At 43.2% G+C, this 20,882-nt stretch overlaps 1 protein-coding gene across 1 annotated transcript in view; it reads right to left on the bottom strand.

The window, feature by feature from the left end:
* Window positions 1-15,593, bottom strand: part of Cnga1 (cyclic nucleotide gated channel subunit alpha 1) — a 38,118-nt gene extending 22,525 nt beyond the window's left edge. The window contains exon 1 of the mRNA NM_053497.2: window positions 15,339-15,593. The gene's annotated coding sequence lies outside the window, so the exon portion shown is untranslated. The remainder of the gene's footprint in view (window positions 1-15,338) is intronic.
* Between the last annotated feature and the right edge of the window lie 5,289 nt (window positions 15,594-20,882).

Raw genomic sequence — 20,882 nt, 5'->3', positions numbered from 1 at the left:
GGGCTCCTAGGGCCCCTCGGCTGGCCAAGGAGCTATTGGCAACTAACTGCTGCTAGAAGAGGGGAGTCTTGGGGGCTGGAGAGATGGCTCAGTGGTTAAGAACACTGACTGCTCTTCCAGAGGTCTTGAGTTCAATCCCCAGCAACCACATGGTGGCTCACAACCATCTGTAATGAGATCTAATACCCTCTCTGGTGAGTCTGAAGACAGCTACAGTGTACTCATATATAATAAATAAATAAATCTTTTTTTTAAAAAAGGTGGGGAGTCTTTGTCTTTAGTGGTATAGTCACAACTGGATTGTCCGTGCTTCCCTAACTCAGTAGTAACTAAAGCAAAGACAAGAAAGGATAAGATCATGAAGTTCTTTTTGGTAGAAGGGTTGTTGAGGGTGAGAAAGGTATAAGAGACAGGGTGAGGGTGTGACCAGAATGTATTATATACACACATGAAATGGTCTAAGACTAAATTAATTTTTTTTTCTTTTTCTTTTTTTCGGAGCTGGGGACCGAACCCAGGGCCTTGCGTTTGCTAGGCAAGCGCTCTACCACTGAGCTAAATCCCCAACCCCTAAATTAAAATTTTAAAGTGAAAAGACTTAAAATAAAAAATAAATAAAAGAAACCATACCCCAGAACAAACAGACGAGATAGACTTCTATGGAACTTTCTGTCCAATCGCGGCTGAATACACGTTTCCATCATCAGTGTATGAACCATTCTCCAAGGCAGGCCCCAAAGCAAATCATAACAAACTGTAAGAACCTTACTGGACTGCAGTGCGCTAAAAGTAGAAATCAGTTACAAGAAGAAGTTTGGAAGCTACATAAATATACAGAAAACGAACGACTTACTTTCGGACAGCCAATAGTTGGATGAAAAAAAAATTAGTAGGAAATTTTCATTTTTCTTGAAACAAAAGTGCAGCGCAGCATCCCGAGTTCTGTGGGATACAGAGAAGGGGAAACTAAAAGCAAAGCTTCCACAGCCAGTGCACATCAGAGAGACAGGAAGTCCTTCGGTGGACAACGGTTCGCTACAATGGTTCTTAACCTGTGGGTCGTGACCCCTTTGGGAATTACAATAACCCTTCAGGTGGGTCACTGAAGACCATCAGAAAACACAGATGTTTACATTATGACTCATAACTGTAGCAGACTTGCAGTTATGAGGTAGCAACGAGAATAATTTTATGGCGGGGGGTTGCACAACAGGAGGAACTGTATTAAAGTGTGGCAGCACTGGGGAGCATGAGAACCGCTGCTCTAGAAGAATTCCTCACTCCTCCCACTGTTCTCAAGGAACTAGACAAGTAAGTACAAGACAAATTCAAAAGTAATAAAAGGAAAGAAAAAATAAAGGCCCAAAGCCAAAAGAAAAGAGAGACTGAAAGTTAAAACAAAGGTGCTTGTTCTTTGAAAAGACAAAGCAAATAAGGATGAATGAATCTAATGAATGAAATCAAAGATTAAAAGGAGGCATTACAGCTGATATTACAGAGATACAAAAGACCTAATGGATTATCACAAAAAATACATAGTAACAAATATGATAGCCTAGAAGTGATGGGAAATTCGTAGATGCACACATGTTATCAAGGATAAGTCATGAAGAAACAGAAAACCTAAACATATCCCTATCAAGTACTGATATGTAATCAATAATGAAAAGACCCCCATCAAAGAAAAGCATAGAGCAAATGAATAAGATCGATCATTTAATGAAGAATTGGTGTCAGGTTTAAGTTACTGAAAAGAGGAGGGAATTTTTCCAAACACTTTCTAGAAGGCTAGAATTACCTTGTTACCCAAATCAGATAAGAACACGGTACAGAAAGAACAGGCCAGGCCGGTACCATTGATAAACAGAGAGGCAGAAACCCTAAGACAATAACAGCAGGCCGAGTACAGCAGGAAGTTTGCTCATCTCGACCAGCCCAGTGGAGGTTTTCCCAGAGGAACAGAAGTGCTTCGATAGTCTAAAACCAATCATCATGCATATCACACCAATAGTATCAAGGACAAAAGCCATACAATCATCTCAGAATCACAGAGGACATTTTTAAAAGTCAACAACCTTGATAAAAATCTTTGAACAAATTAGGTATAAAGGGGCAAATATGATCAAAAATTCATGTGTACGAGTATAAAATGCCATGATGAAACATGATATTCTATACAATTAGTATATTACTAACAATTTTAAAACAAAGTCATAACAAAGGTAGGATCAGTCCATGTCTAGAAGTGGCAGAATGGAAAACAGCCAAAGGTCATTCTGAAGAAGCGCTTCATGGAGGACTGAAGAGTTCCCCCAGTATCAAAGGCTACGTTAACAGAATTCTAGCATTAACTAAAATTATTATCATAGTAGATGTTCTAGAACTTGCAATAATGGGGAAAGGAAGGAAAAGACACTTGAATAATAATGAAGAGGAATAAAAAAAACCTCTTATTTGCAAATGACAAAATAGTATATAGGGAGAAGCCTAAAGAATCTTTGAAAATAGAACAAATTAATAAATGTAACACTGTAAAAGCTATAGTTTATACCTAGGTGCTGAAATGTAAAGCACACACACACGCACGCACGCACCCCATCTGACCAGTGTCAAATTATTTCAAACCTCCCTCATTCATCAGTTAGGTCATGAGATCAACAGAGGAACAGTGAAAGCAAAAGGAAAATGGCAGGCACGCGCAGGTAAGGGTTTGCAGGTGGAAACGGGCACTGATAACTAAAAAGTGTAAGAAAGAGATCCACCTGGACCATAGAAATTATCTGATTTAATTTCCACACCCAGAGAAGTCCTGAGCAACAGGAAAGTAAGGGTACTTTGTTGAGATAGGGCTCCTTTTTCTTCCCAAGGAAGTGAGGAGTCTGAGGATTTTAAAGAAGAGGATCACATCATCTGACGTGAATTTTGGGAAGGCCAATCTGGTAGCTTCGTACAGGAAAGTAGATTATTTGCACCATTAATTCTTGCTACCGAGTCTCGACTCGATCTCTAATATCGGCCATCGATCCACTTCCTCCACGTACAGACGACGTTTTAAACCCCTACATTCATCCCAGGCTCCACTTCTGTCCTCCATCTCCAAGAGATTATTTAACTTGAACCACACTGGCTCCTTCGCCAATGAAATAACCAGGTCTTAGTAATGGTCAGACCTCTACAAAACCCAGTGCAGTGGCTTGTACAGGAACATGGCGGTGTCACTGACTCAATGGTCTTATCAATCAGCAATTAAAAAACTGTCCCGCAGATATGCCCTCACCCATCTGATGAAGGCAATTCCTCGATGGAGAGTTCCTCTTCTTAGATATATTTAGATTTCTGTCAATTTGACAAAACCCAGCCAGCACAGGTCATGATGTAGGAGCAATGACTTCATCTGAAGCACACAGATTGTACAGCCCACAGTGAAGGCCCATCCAGGCCTTCTTGCCCTGACTCACCCACCACCTGCCTCTTGCCCCACACACACTGAGGTCCTGCTGGGATGACGCAGAGGCCACTTAAACATAACTGGCAAAGGCAGCATTTGTCTCCAGAGTGCATGCTTGGAAACAGCGGGAGCAACACAGGGGAGCCAGAGCACCATGTCCACACAGAATGGGTCAGTCCAGAGGTGTTACAGGAGCCAAGGAGAGAGAGATACACTCACTCCTCTTCAGGGCACCTGAGGCAAAATCCCCTGAAAGGACAAAATCTGGAGCATTCTCGGGCAAAACCTTGAACACTGATCCAAATAGCACTCTAGGTATGAGCCTTAATAGATACAAAAACAACTATATAAAAAGATAAAACAATATGCGTTCAGAAACTACAACAGGTACACAAAGATGATGGGAAGTAGTGTTGTAGTGTATGAGAAGAGAGGGAGAGAAAGACAGACAGACAGAGACAGAGAAGACAGAGGGAGGGAGAGAAAGAGACAGACAGAGACAGAGAAGACAGAGGGAGGGAGAGAGAAAGAGAGAGAGAATGAGAACATAACTGATATATTGAGCAGCTCCCTATGTTCTGAAGGAAGATGAGGGTTGGTGGTTTCTAAGTTTCATTTTACAACATGATGATAACTTAGGGAGAGACAAAAGTACACAGGAGCACCCTTCCATAGGTGACAGGAGATGGCCAGGGCAGTAAGCAATGGAAGGGTTATGTCAGTAGGTACGAAATGATACAGTGATAGATCAGGCAGCGATGGGATGCCATGGCCTTGGTCTCTCAGAGAAACCAATGAGAAAGAGCAGGAAAAGGCAGGCGTTGGGAAAATCCTAGGCTGCCCATCAACGTAGATTGGGGCTAGGCAGGGTGGCCAGACTTAAATACATGCAAATGAAATAAGGCGTTTGATTGATACTTGAATGGAAAATGGCAAGTTCTAGGCTTTGAGAAGGGGGTGCCAGAAAATGGAAACAGGATAGAAAAACAGAAGTCAGGGGGACAACGCTATCAACAGGTATGGCAGACAAGTCTAAAGGGGGGAACAGGGCTCTGAGAGGGAAGCTGGGAATCAGGATGTCTAGTGAGTGTGTGAAGCATCTTTGAGTCAAGGGCTTGGTGACCATGGTGGAAATGAAGAGAAGGTCCCCAGAGTGGAGAAAGACAGTAACATACTGAACTGCTCTTGAGAGTTACCGCAATGGCAGGGACACTTAGCCGGAAGGGCACGGGTGTCCCTTGTGTCTAATAATTTGATGAACAAGGAGCAGCACCAAGGACCATGCTCATAGGGTGCACAAGGCAAGGAGTAGTAGAAGGTCAGGTCCGCATAGGAAAAGACGAGGGGGTAACTGTAGTTTTGCTACTGTTATGATTGTAATGTAAGTATCTGATATGCAGGATATCTGATAGGCTGCCCCCAAGAGAGTCACAAAGCACAGGTTAAGAACCATTGCCACAGTCCATCTGAAGGTGGATTGAGTCATGGGGGACAGGGTGAGATAGAGCAAGCGATCCAGGGCGGAAAGCACTGGCCTTTCTAAGTAGTTCCGTTCGTACTTTGATTCTGTGTATCACCCATTCTCCAGACTCAAGGTAGAAACGTTTGCAATTGCTTCAGGAAAAAATGGCCCTAGGAATCAGTTTTCCCACTGGTATGACAACTGTGGATAGTATGAGGACCAACACATGAGAAAGAACTAGATGTTGCCTTCCACATCTGTACTTTCAGTCCAAGAGACAGAGAAAATAAGAAGAGAAGTGTTTACTGAATGCCTAAGAGCTCCTGTGAGGTGTACAATAGTCCAGTGGTTCCCAACCTTCCTGTTGTGACCCTTTAAATACAATTCCCCATGTTGTGGTGACCCTCAACCATAAAATTATTCCATTGCTACTTCCTAACTGTAATTTTGCTACTGTGATGAATAGTAATGTAACTATCTGATATGTGACCCCCAAGAGTCACAAAGCACAGGTTGAGAACAATGACCATTGTCCACCTGAGGGTTGAAAGCTACACTAATCTGTGGACATAAATTTAAGTACTTCGAATGCAGTTAGAAAGGTACACTTAAGTCAGACGCGGTGCACACACTTTTAATCCCAGCACTCAGCAGGGAAGAGGCAGGCAGATGTCTGTGAGTTCAAGACTAGCCTGGTCTACAAAGTAAGTTCCAGGACAGACACTGGGCCATTACCATTGAAACCCTGTCTCAAAGAAACCAAAGAAACGAAGGTGCCCTGGTTTAGGAAAGTGGCATGGTTAGATTCCCCTCTAGGGCCTCCCTGGCCCCAGACAGTTGGCTAGGCTTCCATTATCAGGCCTGAGTTACCCTATTTAGTGGTCCATGATATCCGGTTAAATACCCATTGGTTAGCCCCAAAATATAAGTGCAATAGTGGGACTTTCTCTTTCTCATTTAGTCCAGGACCTAAGTTCAGAGAATAATGTGGTCCAAAGTCAAAGTAAGGCTTTCCATCTCAACTAATGATCTCACAGGCATGCCCTAGGGCTTGCCTCCCAGGTGATTCTAGGTCCTGTCAAAGTGGCAATCAATTTAGCCTGTCATGCACTTTCCCCTATCAGCATTAACACCTGCCCAGTTCCGGTACCACATCCCATCCATTCACCCGTTCTGAATACTGCAAGAACCTCTGTTCTCACTGCTTCTACTCACAAACTCTGTGCCTCTACTCAGCAGGCTTAGTAAAGCTGGGGTGGCTTATCGTTAACCCTTTCCTTCCCATTATCTCCCACCAAGTCTCACACAGTCAGCTCCTACAAGAGTTTTGCCTCGACTTCCACATCCTCAGCTGAATTTCCATTTCAACCTGTCAGTTGGTTTTTATGGCCGGTCTTTGACTAAGCTTTTTAAGATGCTTACTCAAGTCCAGTCTCATGAAGCCCCCAGTCAGTCTACAAGGTGTGTGTGTGTGTGTGTGTGTGTGTGTGTGTGTGTGTGTGTGTGTGTTTACACCCAGTTCTACTCTTGTCTTACTCTTACCCTCCTCCCTAGATGCAGCCACTACTAAAAATTGTCTGTTTGCCCCCAGGTCTCTCTACATCTACATAAGCAACCTCGGCCCCTGTGCAGTTTGTAGCGTGTAGCTTCAGGTCGCACAGCAGCATCTTTCTCTCTACAGAAGTCTGCAACTTGTCTTTTTTCTACTCGAAAGTGTGCACTGAAAATTACCTATGCCAGGCTGGAGAGATGGCTCAGTGGTTAAGATCACCGACTGCTCTCCCAGAGGTCCTGAGTTCAAATCCCAGCAACCACATGGTGGCTCACAACCATCTGTAATAAGATCTGATGCCCTCTTCTGGTGTATCTGAAGACAGCTACAGTGTGTGTATGTGTGTGTGTGTGTGTGTGTGTGTATTAAATCTTTTTTAAAAAATTACCTATGCCAATAGGCCCAGAGCGGTTCAGTTTCATAATACACTGTGTTACTATTGTAGCTTACCAGAACTCCATATTGATTGCTCCCTTTTCTATTTTGACTATTAACAGAAATTTGTGTTCAATTACTTTTACTACTGTGATTTTTGCTATGCACATAATTTGCTGCATACCTGGCTGTGGTAAGTATCCTTTCATATATCTCCATGGACACAGCTTTGAGAATGCTTCTAACACATAAGCTCGGGAGCAGAATTGCTAGTCCCATCTCTCTTTATCAAAGCCAACCACATGGCTGCGGTGATCACTGTTCCACTAGACATTCGGCTAGCCCAATACAAACTGGCCCCTTTTCGTGACCAATGCTTGAGACTGTCAAACTTAGTTTTCTTTCATCAGATAAGAGAAAGCTTTGGCAGTGAAGCTTTTGATTGTATACATAATAAACCAGCTCCTGTGCTTATGAGAGCTTAAGTGGCTTTTAGGTTAATTATCTATCCATGCCCTTGGTCCACTCTTTGGTTGGATTTTCTCTCATATTACTTCAAGAGCATTTTAAAATATGGATAAGTACACTATAGGGTAGAAAAAAAAAGCAGGATTTAAAGCAATATTTGTAGGAATAGCACTTTACTAAAACAATATACATGCCCACAGAAAGGATGCGCATCTCTGTGTTTACTTGTGTTGTGTTAAGTCATGGAATCCTCAGGACTTTTCCTTTGTTGTTGACGTTTGTCCACATTGTGTCCTAGTTGCATTGGTGGTATAGTGGCGAGTGTAGCTGCCTTCCATATTGTATGCTAGTATATTTTTGTTTGATGGTGAAAACACTTCACAAATGAGATTCTGTTTAACAGCAAATGGCATTTGTACAGGCACCTTTGTTTTAAAGTGTCTTTGTGTATGTGTGGGTGTTTTGCCTACATGTATGTCAATGCACTGAGTGCATGTGCTGCCTGTGGAGGCCAGAAGAGGGCGTCAGATTCCCTCGAACTGGAGTTACAGATGATTGCGAGCCACCATTTTGGCTCTGGAATCAAACGTGGTACTTCTGAGAGAGTGGCCCCTCCAACCCTGCACTTTCAATAAAATAATGTGTTTTTTCCTAATGCGAAAGATAGTGGAGTTCCACGGAGAAGAGAGCATGTTCTGGCAGAAAAAAATCCCAACAACCAACCAGGCCCGGTTCCCAGGCTTTCTCAGTATTGACTTGCAGGGCTGTTTACTTCTTACTGCAGCGATATGAAGATATTGTTACCATCTAGAACCAGGGCAGGTTTTGCCCGCTCCACAGCAGGGAGGAATCTACGACCTGAACCAGTAATAATCTGTTTATCAGGGATGTGGTTTCTAACCACCGGCTTCAGAAAATTACTATATGAAGCCTCAGCTGAGATCGTTCTGAGCTCTGGGCTCCTCCTTTTCTGTCATACAGGGGTGGTACCTCCCTGTCTGTTGTAGTGACTGTCTGTGGAGAGCTAATGAAAATCGCCTAAAGCTTGAAGGTATGAAAAAGTATACAAATATAAGTTCATAATACGATTTGGTAATCCACGTTCAGAGACTGAAATAAACACACAGACAATGAATGCTAAGCCAGATGTGACAGCTTGCAAATATTCTCGTAGCAGGCAGGAGGCTGGAGCAGAAGAATCACCTTGGGTTAGAAGCCAGCCTGGCCTAGAAAGCGAGACCCTGCCTCAAAATGAAATGCCGGCATAGTGAAAATAATCCTTTGATCTTCCCCGACTCATCACTCTGGGAAGTCAAGACTGTCCAGGGAACTCTTAAGGAAATGATAGTTATCATCCCAGGATCAGAAGCAAGCTGTAATTCCCTTGAAAAATCATTACAGAGCAGACACAGCACCATTGGTATGCATGCCTCTCAAAAACAGACGGGTTGGCAGCCCCCTGAGCCAATTGTTATCACTGTAGGAAGAAACCCTCAACACTTTCTTTTGGAAGAAATAGTTTTTTACCAAGGGAATTATTATTATCATGATCATTATCACAATCTTCACAGTCCACAGAACACGTTCAAAGTATCCACTTTGAAGTAAAAATCTCAGTCAGGAGTGGAATTTAGCAAAGTCATAAAGGAGTTTGTTTTCCTGTTATCCTTTTAAGCCAGTATACATAATAAAAACAAACTTATACAACTATTAAGTATCAGAGAAAATAATCATAATGCATTTTAATATCTAGTGTGGCTTTTTTTATATAAGTACATGTCAGTCCTTCTGTTGCGGTAACAAATAGCGTCTGAGACAATCAACTTAGAGGAGAAAAGGTTTACTTTGGCCCATGGCTCCAGTTCATGACCAGGTTGAGCCATTGCTTTTAGGTCTCTGTTGAGAGTAGGAGATGGTAAAATCTAGGATCTTACAGCAGTGCACAATTACTTACCTCAGGTCAAGAATAAAAAATTTTAAAAAAAAAGTGGTCAGATTGACAGTCTCCTTCATGAACACTCCAATGACCTAAAACCTCCCCACTAGGTCTCATTTCTTAAATGTCCCACTGTCTCCCACCAGTCCCACCCAAAGTCCTTCAACGCATAGGCCTTTCGGAGTACTTAAGATCTAAACTAGAGCATATCAATTATGACCCTGGAGCATCAGAAGATCTTGCATCAACAAAAAAGGTTTTCTTCAACATTAGTATGTTTCTCTGATCACAAGTTAGCACTCGGACTACACAAAGCCTGGAGACCATCTCCCTTCTCCACCTCCACGAAAAAGAAAGAATCCAGAACCTTCCATATTTGCTCCTTGGCATCCACAGTCACGAGACCACACTTTCACTGCTTATCGACAACTCAGCCTGTTGTTATCGTAGCAGCGGGAAGAGAGACAAGCCCTAGGTACCCACTTCCTGTTGCCCTCATCTATGTCCACAGACAAATGGCCCACTGTCTGAGTATTCTGCCAGCTTCCCGGGAGTGGGGAGTTTGCTTTCTTTTCCTTCTTTTATCACACTCCCCTTTTATACTTCTAATAAAGCTAAGTCAACACGTCAGTCGAACACTCAAGGTTCAGCACATGGAGTCCCCTGCACACTAATTGCAGATTTTACCTGTCACCGTAAGTAGTCAACACTGAGTGTAACCATTTGTCTTCTTGTGTAAGTCTGTACCTTATCCCCAAATGACCACGTTACAATATTTGTTATCCTGTTGAAAATAACCTGCAGAGACACGACTCAACCTGAACCTCAGTAGTAGTTTTTGGTTTGGTTTGGTTTGGTTTGTTGTTTTGTTTTGTTTTGTTTTGTTGTTTCTCGGCTTACATTGACTATTGGCTATCTCAAAGCAACACTGTGTGACACTGTGTAGTTCGATGAGAAGTGAGAGGAAGAAAGGAGAGGAAGGGGGTGAAATACTGGCAGGCCAGTGGGCGAGCTCAGCAGGCCAGTGGGATAGCTCAGGGGTAAAGGCACTTGCTACTAAGCTTGACTCCCTGTGTTCAGTCTCAAGGGCTCATATAAAGATGGAAAGAGAAAACAAAGTCCACACCACACACAGATTAATAACAATAACCTTTTTAAAGAAAGAAAGAGAAAACAAATCTGACAATATGACGTGTACATAGGCCAGTACTGTTAATATTGGGAAAATCACAAAAATCACCCCAAATCATGAGATCTATAATTTCAGGAGGTTGGTGCACAATAAAGGCAATGAAATTTTGAAAGAGGGAATAGCATGAAGCAAAACCAAAATAAAAAGGGTGGCTAATGAAGCAAAGGCCCTGTGTTTTTCCCTCACTCCCTTCCCCACCCCCTGCTGTCTCCCCCTCCCCTCCCCCTCTCCCTTTCCTCCCTCTCCCTCCTCCCCACTGCCCTCTCTTTCTCCCCTGTGTGTTGTGTGTGTTGTGTGTGTGTGTGTGTGTGTGTATGTGTGTGTGTGTGTGTGTGTGCTGTTTTGATTCAGGGTCTCATTCTGTAGCCCAGACTGGACTGGAACTTACTATGAAGCCCAGGCTGGCTCTGAAATGTGCTAACCTTCCTGCCTCAGTCTCCTGAGTGCTAGGATTACAAGCATGTGTACTATCTTGGGCTTCGATGTGTTAATGACTGGTTTCAGGAAGTGAAAGGTATACTTTTAAGTTTCCTCTGTGGAAGCCCTAACCCCCTGGTGCCCATGAACTGGGAGACAGAGCCTTTGAGGTTGTGATTAGTTAATAGCACAGGTTAGCTCAATCCAATCTGAAGAGTCTTGTGAAGTAAAGGGCTCACAGACATGGGGGGAGGCATGTGAGAGGAATGGTGCTGGGCAGTCAAAGACCACAGCCCCCACCCAAGAACCCAAACTGCAGACCCCTTGGACGCCTTGATCTTGGGTACTCAGCCTTCAGAACATGAGAAGATGAGTTCCGTTGTGCTACTGCCCAGCCTATGGACCTCACTGAAGCACTTCTTGAAGTCACCTGAGCATTTTTAACAGGGCTCACTAGAATGCAGACAGAGCTACGTTGCAGTGTCTACGACATGATGGTCAAAATATCCACGTGTTCGACACAGATGCTAATTCTGAACGCTCTTGCTCTGCAGCTGGTTGGCTCTGGCTGCATTTCGCTGTGGTCCCGCAGGTAGACCGATGCGGTCGGATGTAGGACTGCAGGTGTTGCTGTCTCCTCCCCTGCGCCGTAGTCTGGAGATCGTAACATCAATGCACTGACTCGCCGTTACAGTGGTCCTTGTCTGTGAGCCCCTCTCCTGCCAGACTTGACAACAATTGTCACTGAGCTCCTGTCTGTCTGTCTGTCTGTCTGTCTGTCTGTCTGTCTGTTTATCTGTTTGTTTTAGGATGTTTGTTTTTGTCTTTGTAACAGTGATTATCAACCTTCCTAACTCATATGTTAACTCACGTGACCATTCAGTATAGTTCCTCATGCTGTGGTGACCCCTCAATCATAAAATTACTTTTGTTGCTACTTTACTATGTAATTTTGCTACTGTTACGAGTCGTAAGGTAAATGTGTGATATGCAGAATATCTGACATTCAACCCCTGTGACCCTACCAAAGGAGCTGCCACCCAAAGGTTGAGAACCACTGCTCTGTGACGTATATATACAGTGTCCACCCACAATACACAACCAACCTTTTCTTTTAACTTTTGATGTTTCTTTTGTCTCCCAAACACTACAAAAATATCTGTACTCAGCTCTCATTTCAAGGGTGTGTTTGGATGATTGTGATTGGTCTGTGAGTGTGGAACGCGTGCTTTTTGTTCACTGATGTCCTTAGAGTAAGATGACCCTGAGAAAATTCAGTGCGCTTTACAAAGAAATTGTATTAAATTTATATGTTAATTTTAGAAGAATTGACATGTTAACATGTGAGATTTTTATCACCAACAAGGATGTCTTCTTTGTAAAATCCTGCTTTATATTTTTGGTATTTTTTCATTAAATGTACTCTACATGTTAAATTTTCACTTTTTTAAAGACCTGATATCACACCATCTAATGGGTCTAAAATTATTAATTTATATTTCATTTTGGGAAATATCATCTTACTAACCTGATCACTTTTTATGGTTTTGAAATTAATCCATTTGAGAATTTAGGATCCATAGATAAATATCTTCAAGAATTAATCTCACACCCAGGCATGGTAGCACATACTTTTGACCCCAGTTCTCAGGAAAGACAGGCAGGCAGAGAGATCTCTGCGAGTTACATTCCAGCCCGCTCTGCATTCTACGTAGTAAGTCCCAGGCCAATGAGGACTACATAGTGAGACCCTGTCTGAAAAATTAAAGAGAAAAAAATCTGAGAATCTTAATCTTTAATCTCTTCTCCTTGTATCGGATGGGGCAATATATTAAACAGTGAATATTATATCTGGAACTCTATCACTATCTAGAATGCTTCCTTGTAAACTGGCTAATCATTAAAATGTAAAAATTGATTGAAAGAGTTGAAGGGACTTGCAACCCCGTAAAAACAACAATGTCAACCAACCAAAGCTTCCAGGGACTAAACAACTACCAAAAGACTATACCAGGGATCCAATTGCATATGTAGCAGAGAATAGCCTTGTTGGGGCACCAGTGGAAGGGGAAGCCCTTGGTCCTGCCAAGGTTGGACCCCCAGTGCAGAGGAATTTGGGGGAACAGTAAGGGGGATGTATGGGGGGAATACCCATATGGGGGAGGGGGAGGGGAGGGGAAGGGAGCTTACGGATAGGGAACAGGGAAGGGGAATAACATTTGAAATGTAAGTAAAGAAATATATCTAACAAAAATTAAAAAAAAAACAAAAAAATGGAAAAATTGAAAATTAACGTCCAAGGACTATCTCCATAAAGCTACTGCAGACCTACATACATGTTTTTTTTACTTGCTAACCTATCTGCAAACATTTACTTGGTACTTTTACAACTCAAGGCATTTTCCTAAACAGAAACTTTGTCCCTGGCTGTATTCTCCAATCAATAGGTCAAAGGAGCGGCCAATATGATAACACAATTCTTTAGTACCTTTGAGTGAGCATGTGACAAGCAGGTCACAACAGCTTAAGTTTGGCTGCAAGAATAACAAGTGCTCTTAACGATGAGCTCCTTCTCCAGCCATGTAGAGCCATTTTTCTTCACTGACATTATTTTATGATCAATATTTGTAAAGGTGTAAAGGTGCCCAGATAGAGGGAAGGGAGTGTTCTCTAATAGACACAGGGGCAGTAGCTAAAGATTCGGTATTTTAAGCACATTTAAGTCCTGAGGCTCCACGCTCATCTTCTTTTGTTTGGTGGCTGATAACGACGGTGCTGTGGCGTGAGAAGTGACCTCATGCGTTAGCTGACAGACGACATGTAAATAGAAACTCCAAAATGTACAAAGCCAGTAACAAGGCACATAGTGATGGGAACATTTCTTAAAACCCTTTTTTAAAATAGCATCTGACTTTCTGATATAGAATACAATTGCTAACATTTAAAAACATGAAACCATAATAAAAAGGTAGTAAGAACAGTCAATGGCAGTCTTTAAATATTCAAAAGTAAAATGTGGCAGTAGTTGATAAGAGTTCTTTATTTGAGGCCTAATTAAAATGCACATGCTTCCTGAGTGGCAGATGCGCAACTGGTCTTCACGCAGGTCGCCCAGCAGCTGGAGCAGGGGCTGTCCCTGACCCTGTCGCCTGCCTGTGGATCCCATCCCCCTAACTGGGCTGCCTTGTCAAGGCTCCATAGGAAATGTACCTAGCTCTGCGGTGACTTGATGTGCCAGGGTGGGTCAGTACTCAGAAGGGGGCTCCTCCTCAGAGGAGAATGGAAGGGAGGGAGAGGACTGTGTGAGGACATGAGTGGGAAGAGAGAGGTGGGGCTGCAATTGGGGTTTAAAGTGAATAAATAATTAATGGGGGGGGGGAAGAAAGCCTGCACATGCTAACTGTGGAGAGTTAAAGACGTGGTAAGGCTGAGCCGATGAAGAGGTTGCTGTGCAAATGTAAGAACCTGAGCACCATAGTCTGCCTGTAACGCCAGAAGAGGCACAGCAGAGGAGCTTTAAAGTAACCTGGCTAGCAAGATGAGCTGTACTGGCCACCTCTGAGGAGAGACCCTTCCTCAGTGAACAAGGGGGAAGAAAGGATGGCTCCTGACTTCAACCTCACTCCTTCACATGCATGCTCACATACATGCACATCACACATACACCATATAACACACACACACATACAGACACACATACACATAAACACTGCACACATATACACATACACAACACACACAGGCACTCACCCATATACACATCACAAATACACACATGCACCCCAAACACCCTATATTACACACAACACACACATACACACATATAAACACCACACACACACACACACACCACACACACACACACACACACATTCGCACACTGGAAAAGAGAGTGAAAAAAAAGAAAGTATCGAGAAGGTGACATTCTGGTCCTGTCCTGGTAAGTCACTTCTTCCCTGAGAGACCACATTTCCATCTCATGATGGGGTATCAGACTGTCATTAAAGTAGATATAAAACCACCAAACATGCCTAAGTTTCCAACAAATAGGAATTTATATTTCCACAGTCAATTCTTTGTTACCATGCATGCGAGCTTGATACCCAATCTTTAAATATTGTACAGAGAAAGCGAAATTAATATTTAATACCTTCTTTAGGGAAAACATACACCTGTCATGGTTACTGCATCGGACCTCTAAAAACAAATTTTAAATTCACAGAAACCCAGTGGTATTTACTAGGGCTATAACATTCAGATTGGCCGAGCCATGGTGCAAGACCTTTATTTATTGCTATTTTTAGCTAAACTTGCATATTTGTCGACAGATCTGAATCAAAACTGCAGAGGCTCTGTAGAGAATCAATTATCAGCTGCTTATAAAAGGTCTGTATCAGGAGAACGAACACAAAGCCTAGGACGTGTATAAATAAAACCACATGTCAGAGTAAATAAAAAACACAACTAAGATTACCACTGGGTTCTTACCTGTTCTTGTCTAAATGAGATGTCTGTCTTCCTGCAGGGCCAATCAGTGGTACATCCAAAACAGACGCAGGTATATGGTTAGTCTTGGCATTGTCAAAATCCAGATGCAAGTTTTCTTTAGTAATAACTATGACGTTGTCTCTCCCCTCCTTAAGCAGCACAAATGGATGGTTTTTATTAATTATTCCTTAGAAAAGGCAGGCAGTCCATGGCGTTGGCTCGAGAGGATGTTCATGGCTCAGTACTGGATTTGGGGATTTGTGTGTAGATGAGAATAACAGCGGCCGGGTCATCATTATCCTTAGCTTGAACCTGAGCTCATTAATATGCATGCAACTGATAAACCAAAAGGCCTTTCTCGAAGCCCTACCGCCCAAGATGTCTGAAAGCAAACCAAAAGAAATACTGCCTAGTGGATTTTTCTAAAATTGTGTTGCCAAATTTCCCCAGGGTTATAATATCATACGTTTATCATTAAGATTAAAATGAGGCACAGTAATGTGTCTGTCTGTGGAAATCTTCAAATGCTGGGCAGGGTGTTACTGTAACTTCTAACACCCAAGTAGCAAGGGAAAACTGTTTTTATAGTTAATACCTGTGTTCTTACACACTTGCTTGATTCCTTTTGAAAGCTGAGGATTCTTTTGTTTTTTCCTAGCTCAAAATATCCATTTCTAGAATTAGTTTGGGGCGGTCTTTTCTAATCCTACTTCACACGAAGATGCAACTGAGATCTATCCAACAGATGCGTTCACGCAGCGGGACGTCCTCGTTCTCATGATGTGCTCGTCACAGGACTCTTTTTTAAAGAGGTTGTAGTGAGCTAAATAAAATGCTGGGAGCAGTCCCTCCTGAACACCTGTGATGAGGAGGGAGGCTGCTCTGAGGTCTAAGAGTACACCCAGGTCCTGTCTTCAGACACTGTGCTGAGGAGAGACAGACACCATTAAGACATATTAGGATACAGACCTGAGGGGCCGTATGCAAGGAGCACAAATAGTTCAGATGGAAGGAAAGTGAACCAGAAGGCTTTGGGGAGAGGTGCAATTTTCTCTGAAATTGAAGTTGTGCACAAATTTTGCCTGCATATGTGAAACCTATAGTAAGACGTTTTCCCAATGAACTCGAGTTTAATGGGATCAGAATACTAGGGGTTGTTTTATTTTCCCCTCCGCGACGTGATTAGCTTGACCCTGTCTCCCTATGGTCAAGTTTCTTTTCTTGGGACCTGCAGTAACCTTGACTGGCAGAAAGAACAGAGCCACAGGGATTATCTACTTAATATCTACTTTCAGCCGGGCCCTCTGTCTTGCTTTGTCAGCTTCCTCTAAGTCTTTATAATCCTGTTTAAAGTGCCTGTCACTAGAGATGCTCATTTGCATGGAATTGATTGTCTGCAGATTTCCATTGTTTAAAAATGATGTCATTTGAGAGGTTCTGGCTTTCGGCTCAGTGTTCTTAAGTATTTAATAATCTATCCCCCAACCCACCAAGATCTTCAGCCAGCACAGCTACTTAATGGCCTCTTGGTCTTTATGGTCACCATTAAAGATTGTGTAATTAATTGCTTAACAGCTAAATAATTATCTTCCCTGTAAGTACCACGAACCCTCTGAGTTTAGGACGGTGCCCATTACTTGTCGGTTACCCTGCAGGTGGAGTATGGCTCACCAAATGCCTGATGATTCATCCGGGCACTCACAAAGCACCAGTCTCTCTTCTAAGCGCTAGGACGTTAATGGCTAACAAAACTAAGTTTCTACCCCCATGAAGCAAGCATTCTGATGATGTCAAGACAGAGCAAACATAGAAGGCACACCTAAGTCAGGTGTGATGTGAGAGGTGACAAAGGGGGAGAGACCGCATGAGGGGGTGCCCAGGACAAGCTTCTTTTAGGGGACATCTGTATGCACTGACAGAGCTAACTAACCATACTTACTTCCTGGGGAGAGACAGGATCTTGTTGGATTGTCAAAGGGAAGCAGAGAAGCCAGCATCCTAAGCAAAGAAAAGAGGGAGTTAGGGAGGTGCGACCTGAAAAGAAAGGGAGTCAGGGAGCAGTCAGGGGACTGTGGCAGGAATTCAGGAAGAGGTGACAGTGACTCCAGCCAGGGTGGGGGAGGAGAAGTGGAGGAAGGGGTCAGATTTTGAATGTAGACTTAAAGCAGATATATATAGGATGAGCTGGTTGATTGGGGTGTGAATAAAAGGGTGGACTCAAGGATGATGCGGGATTTGTTTGACTTAAAGCAATTCAAGATGAGATTACTTAGTTTGACAGAATAGAAAGGCTATCAGAACAGACTGGGGTCGAGGGAGATTTGGGAAATAGAGCTGCACATGTGTCTCCTGATATTCCCTGGACTAAGGGAAAGGCTCCCACATTTCCGTAGATGTGCTTGAGTAGTTAGGGTCAACCCGAAAGCAATGGGAAGTGCAGCTCCGAGAGTACCAGGTATTTATCTGGAAATCAGTAAGCGTGAACTGAATATTGACAAAAACACAGCACATCGAAATTTACACTGATGTACTATTTGAAGTTAAATCAGGAGTTCACGGAGGCCAGAAAAGGGTGTTGGGTTCCCTTGAGCTGAAGTTACAAATGGTTATGAGCTTCCAGATGTAAGTGCTGGGAACTACATTCCAGTCCTCTCCAAAAGAGCATGCACTTTTAACGGCTGAGTCATCTCCCAGCCCCTCAAATACATATAATAAAGGGCAGTAAATGCTTAGAACCAGTGATCTGATATGTCCCATTGAAAAGAACAGAACATATCTCAAATTCAAAGTATAAGGAAGAAAGTATTCAAAATAAGAATAGGAGACAACGAATTTTTTTTAAAAAAGATTTATTTATTTATTTATTTTATATATAGCATTCTGCCTGCATATGTGACTGCAGGCTAGAAGAGGGCACCAGATCTCATTACAGATGGTTGTAAGCCACCATGTGGTTGCTGGGAATTGAATTCATGACCTCTGGATGAGCAGACAGTGCTCTTAACCGCTGAGCCATCTCTCCAGCCCGAGACAACGAATTTTAAGTCAGCAAAGGAAAGCAGTTGCTTCTCAGGAAGGTTTTTAAAATTTAATCCCTTAAATGGACTTATTGGGGGAGGGGCAATAATAAACTAAGAGCAGGAAGCTAGTGCTATGCATGACATGCCTACAACCTACCCTCCATCCTGCCTACCAGCTGCTGTCCCCTCTGCCTTGTCCCCACCCCCTGCCAGACAATGGCAAACTCCCCCATAGTGTGTCAATGGAGGCTAAGAGCTCACCCAGGAGGCATTCCTCAGACCTGCCTGAGCCACAAGACATGTGGCTTTGGGCCCTCTAGCTCTGTGGCATCTCCAGTCTTTAGTCTTCACAATGATCACTGGGTCTAGTGACCTTGCACAAAGTCCCCAGTGAGTGTGAGTCTACCTTTCAGAGGGCTTCGTTTACTGTCACATTCTAAGTTTTGAGTCATCGAAGGATTTCCCAAAGCCAAGACTGGGTTCACTGGGGATTTGTAAATGTTGTTCTTCCTTGAATTAAACAATATATCCCTGGGTAGGGATAACGCCAACCAAGTGCACCAGTGACACGCTGCGGTATCCACATATCTATTCATCTAGAAATCATGCGTGAGGGGAACTCAGGACTGACTTCTGCCTAGGACACACTGGGCTTGGGACAGCAGTGATCATGAGTAGGTTTGCTTATTTTTCCCAGAGGGTTCTCTCACATTCTCAGAACTGAAATAAATAAGACTGATAGCAAAGTACTTCCTGCCCAAAATAACCGTCATCCCAACATGCAGGAGAGGTGACTCAGAAAATAACAGCACTTGCTGCCCATGCATGAGAACCAGAACCCACACTGAAGAAAAAAAAAAAAAAGAAAAAAAAAGAAAAAAAAAAGAAAAAAAAAAGAAAAAAAAAAACCGCTAACATGGTTTACATCTATAACCCCAGCACTCTGTGAGACAAGGCTGAAGGATTTCTGGGACTTGCTGACTAGCCTAGCTTGGGTTCAGTGACAGGCCCCACCTCGAGGGGAAAAGAATAATAGATAATAGAGCAGAATATTCAATGCCCTCTTCTGGCTTCCACAGGCACACCCGCGTGTGCACCTGCAGACACATGTGTGCATTCGTGTAAAGACAACTAATGAATCTCAAAGGAACATTTTCGAGGCTTTTTTTTTCAAGTGAAGATATAAATCGTAAAGTGGAAAATAACAACAGGTATTGTCATTTTGAATGATTTTAATATGAATTAAACAAATTTTATAGTGATCAGGGTAGGGTTTGCCACAGGGTAACTGATGTTTGCTAAATAGCCATAAGTATCTGAGATCAGATTTATTACCATTGTTAGTCTGTGATGAAGACAAACTTGAAATGTGATGTCCAAAGAAAGCAACCACATAGATGTCTGCTTCACAGAGATCCCTATCCAAAACTGGCTTAAATCGGCCTTGTCGTCTTCACCCGTTCCTGTCCCCGCCCCATTCTTTTTCCACAAGTCATGCCCACGGAAAAAAGTATGCATCTTAGACGACTGACTAATTTGAATTTACAGTTTGTCTCATAAGCCTAAAAACAAGAAAAGCAAGATGGATCTCTGCAGTGAAACTGTTAGGCAATAAATTACTGGCCGCTCATGAATACCTGGCGCCGATGCGAATACAGCATTCAAACGCCAGGGCGCAAAAGCATCCCACAAACGTGCACACTCCTATCTCTTCCTGTGAGGGTGTCGGCTGGAAGTGTGACCATTTCTTGAGGTATAAATACCTCGTGGCTAAGTTACTTCACCACTCTCTCTACTTTACCTTACCCTTATCCCTCGCCTGGAAGCTGTAGTTAATAAATTGTGCGCTGCAATGAGTTGATTCGTGTATGTTATGTAGCGTAATGCTAGATACCATGAACTTCAGCGTGGGAACAGGTCTTCTCAGTTTGGGCTTTGCTGATCCCTTAAAAGCTGCTGATCCCTTATTTCGTATACGACTGGGCGTGGGGATAAAGCAGTTGGGTGGGTGGAGAGGGATATGCCTGCCTGTTGAAAACAGGTAGGCACCCAGTATTGTAAGACAAGGAGGACAGCGGCGTACTTAAGAGAACAGAAGCACTAAGGCTGTTCGAAAACTCCCAGAATAAACTTTAGCACGGACTCAGCGCAGAACTCCAAGCAGACAGCACATTGTCTCACAAAAGCTAGTTAGTGATGAAAAAACTCCCACAGATGCCTGCTAGCACTCCGTCGGCTCCGGGACAGCCAAAAGGGGGCCTCAGAACAGCCTCTCCATCACTGAATTCCTCGAGTGGCTTCGGTAGCATCCACGCTGTGACCTCGTCGCCTCCAGGACAGGTGTTTCTGGACTATGCACCTATGCAGCTCCCGGTCCACCCGTCAGACACTCATGCGACTGAAGGGACTCCAGCAGCGACGAGCACTGGGAGGAAAATGGGCCTTAAACCACCCCGATGCCCCACCCAGTCACTCTCATTGGCTGAGGCTACCACGGGGGCGGAGATAGCGCACGCCCTTCGCT

The sequence above is a fragment of the Rattus norvegicus genome, chromosome 14 (genome assembly GCF_036323735.1).
Source record: "Rattus norvegicus strain BN/NHsdMcwi chromosome 14, GRCr8, whole genome shotgun sequence".
NCBI lineage: Eukaryota > Metazoa > Chordata > Mammalia > Rodentia > Muridae > Rattus > Rattus norvegicus.
Note: the sequence above shows the minus strand (reverse complement) of the source record. Positions and strands in the feature narration are given on the sequence as shown.